Genomic DNA, 3,540 nt, shown 5'->3' with positions numbered 1-3,540 from the left:
GTGTGTGCTAAGTTGCTTCATTCGTATCCGACTCTTTGTGACCCCAAGGACTGTAGCTTGCCAGTCTCCTCTGTCCATGGGAATCTCCACTCCAACTGGAGTGGGTTGCCACACCCTCCTCCCAAGGATCTTCTTAATCCAGACATTGAACCCAAGTATCTTACATCTCCTGAATTGGCAGGCAGGTTCTTTACCACTAGTTATGCCTGGGAAGCCCACCCCAGTGACAACTAAAGCACTATTTGCTTTCATTTTTATTTTCAACAAGGATAACAGCTGTTTCCCCATGCATGTCATCCAAGTGAACTCCTGATAATTATTATATTCTCTTTGATTTGATTGTAACTGATTACCAAAAGACCTGGGAAGTCTGGCCTTCTTTGAGCACTTGACCTTACACATTTGTATGGAATTCAAAAGTGGTGATGTAGGACTAGAGCAAGAACAAGAAGGGGGCTGTTGACTGCTGACTCAGTAGCCACACCTCCCTTCTTTCCTGTTGATTCAGTGTCCACTACCTTACCGATGACTTCATAGCAGGTCATGATTGAGTGGTAGGGCTCCTCAACAGGCGTATTGTTGGCATTTGGGTGACCTAATTCTTCATCCCAAGGGACTCCTCTGAATATCACACTTCTCCTTCCTGTATCCTGGATCCTTAGTACTGCAGTTGGGCATTTAGTCACTTTGGAAACCTAGAACAGCCCTACTCATTTCTAATACTTCTGTTGGGGCAGGGACACCTCCATCAGGCAATCTGGTTATCTCTTTACCTTAGCAGTCATGGTTTGGTGGCCAGAGTCATCCAGGTCGGGCCAATGTAGACCTGAAGGGAAGTCCACTTGGAGCTTCTAAGAAAGGTTTCCTCACTAAAGGAAAGAGAGTCAGGGACAGAAGAGTGTCTCTTTCATCACTGGGTGTGCTTGTGTCTGTGTGAAATGTGGAGCTACCACAGCAATTTTTCACCCATGAGGGCAAAAACTGAAACTGGGAAAATGGCAAAGTGCAAAAATGGAAAAATCCTGGGCCCATCATGACATCACTGAGCTGCAAATTAGCAAACCTTGGGGCTGCCTGACTTGAAGCGTGCTGTCCTTTTTAAAGGCTCTTGAATGTGGGGGAGGGGGAGCACTCAAGCCACTTGCAGCTCAGAGGACCCAACTGTTCCATGATCCAAGGGCCCTGGACTTTTGAAGGGAGGGCAAGGAAAGAACTATGATGGGTGTGGGGTGCCAGAGACAACTTTGGCACATGATGGTACAGTTATAGGGGGAGAGGGGAAGGGGTGAAATCAGAGTAGTGGAATTGGAAGCCTAACTCTATCCCTAAATAACTTTGCAATCTTGAGTAAGGTCAATCATTATCTCAGCCTTACATTTCCAATCTGAAAACTATAAGGATGAAATTTACAAAAGGTTTTAGCTCACACCGTTGGGCCACCCTACACCCACAGGACTGCTGTTTTTCACTGGTCCCTCCTCCTGACACCTGTGTGGTTCAGCCATACAGACCACTAACCCCACAGTCTTACAGCCAGGCCTCTTCACTCATCTCACCTGTACAGTTTCTGAGCCACTTGAATTCAGCAACCCAACCTAAACCCACTCCCTTCACCCAGCTCCCTATCTGCCTACACTGCAGCCATGGCTCCTATGGAAAAGCTTGTGGCATAGGGATCAATGAAAAGAAGCAGATCCTGACGTTTCCTCTTGACAGTGCCCATCCTGTCAAAGATGGAATCATGGATGCTGTCAGTTTTGAGCAGTTTCTTCAGGAAAGAATCAAAGCGAGTGGAAAAGCTGGAAATCTTAATGGAGATGCTGTAACAATGGAAAGAAGCAAAAGTGAGATTACCATAACTTCTGAGGTGCCTTTTTTCAAAAGGTATTTGAAATATCTCACCAAAAATATTTGGAAAAACATAATCTATGTGATTGGTTACAAGTAGTTGCAAAGTTACAAATTGCATTACTCCAGTTTAATCAAGATAAAGAAGAGGAGGAAGATGAATATTTTGTATGATGTCTTGAATAAAATTTGGGCTTCCCAGGTGGCTCAGTGGTAAAGAGTCCACCTGCCAAGGCAGGAGACGAGGGTTAAAAACCCATCCCCTACCATCCTAGGAGATGTAGACATTGTATTTTATGGCTCTAATATGAATGTCATTTGGGTCAAGAATCAGCCTCAGGATCTCTGCTATTTCTACGCATCTTTATGTCTGCACCAAATGAATGTCATGCTAATTAAAATACCAAAACCCAGTTCTGAGACACCCACAGTTAAAAAATTACCAATTTTTACTTTCAAGGAGCACCTAGTATACAGAATACATAAATGTTAACATTGCATCCCATCCTGTTCAACTTCTTATTAACATTTATTTGCAGAAAAATAAAAATTACTTCTCTTCATCTACTTAGGAGTATTATATAAACCACTTAGATACAGGATTCTCTAGTGCCATCTAGGGGATTTCAGACCAAAAAAAAAAAAAACGAGAATCGTCGGCTCAACTGAAAGAGAAAAACAAGAACTGAAAAATCAGCTATGACTCACAATGTAATTTCTTATACATCCCCAATAATGTTTCAGTAATCTTTTATTTTACAGTTTGGATGGCTGAGCAAGATCACACATGGTGCAGCATCTGGGGAACACATTAACAAGCAAAATGTATGACATTGCACCCGTGCTCTGTAGCCTGATATTTCAAAAACATAACCTTGAGAGAAAATGTTTCCCTATTAAAATCAATGCTTCTTTCTAAAACCAAATCAAGCAGGGTTTGCTAATATTTTAAAATGTGTTTTCTACATTCCTGGTTCCTACATATTAATCATGTGCAGTTAAGAATCCCAGCAAGCTCCCTATAAATTTAAAGAGAAAACCCAAAAAGTGATGCACTTTGCAAAGACCTCATCTTCATCCTCAGGCCTGAGCACAGTGCCAAGCAGATTGAGGTCACAGCTAAGATTTCATTTTATTGAACCGAGGTCAGTGAAATGAAAGTGAATGTCACTCCGTTGTGTCCGACTCTTTGCAACCCCATTGACTACACAGTCCATGGAATTCTCCAGGCCAGAATACTGGAGTGGGTAGCTGTTCCCTTCTTCACGGGACCTGCCCAATCGAGGGATGGAACCCAGGTCTCCCACATTGCAGGCAGATTCTTTACCAGCTGAGCCACCAAGGAAGGCCAAGAATATTGGAGTGGGTAAACTATCTCTTCTCCAGGGAATCTTCTTGACCCAGGAATCGAACTGGGGTCTCCTGCATTGCGGACAGATTCCTTACCAGCTGAGCTACTAGGGAAGCCCAAACTGGGCTCAGTAGCTTCTAAATGGTGTTGATTGACAATATGCAGTCCATCACTTCAAACATGCCATGGGTGACCCAATTACAGTAGTCTCCATGGACCTAAATAGCACATTTCTTGGGGAGGTTTACTTATATGATGACACTGTGAGGCACTTCTCCCTTAGGGGACTGCATTTAATCCTTCCCTCCAAACCTCTGATTCTTATAAATACCTATTCCTAT

At 43.2% G+C, this 3,540-nt stretch overlaps 1 pseudogene; it reads left to right on the top strand.

Moving 5' to 3' along the window:
- The first annotated feature begins 1,643 nt into the window (after positions 1-1,643).
- On the top strand, positions 1,644-2,022 carry LOC104988588 (annotated as a pseudogene).
- Positions 2,023-3,540: the final 1,518 nt, after the last annotated feature.

This window comes from Bison bison, unplaced genomic scaffold (assembly GCF_000754665.1).
Source record: "Bison bison bison isolate TAMUID 2011002044 unplaced genomic scaffold, Bison_UMD1.0 scf7180017864136, whole genome shotgun sequence".
In the NCBI taxonomy this organism is placed as follows: domain Eukaryota; kingdom Metazoa; phylum Chordata; class Mammalia; order Artiodactyla; family Bovidae; genus Bison; species Bison bison.
This window is presented reverse-complemented; position numbering and strand designations above follow the sequence as displayed.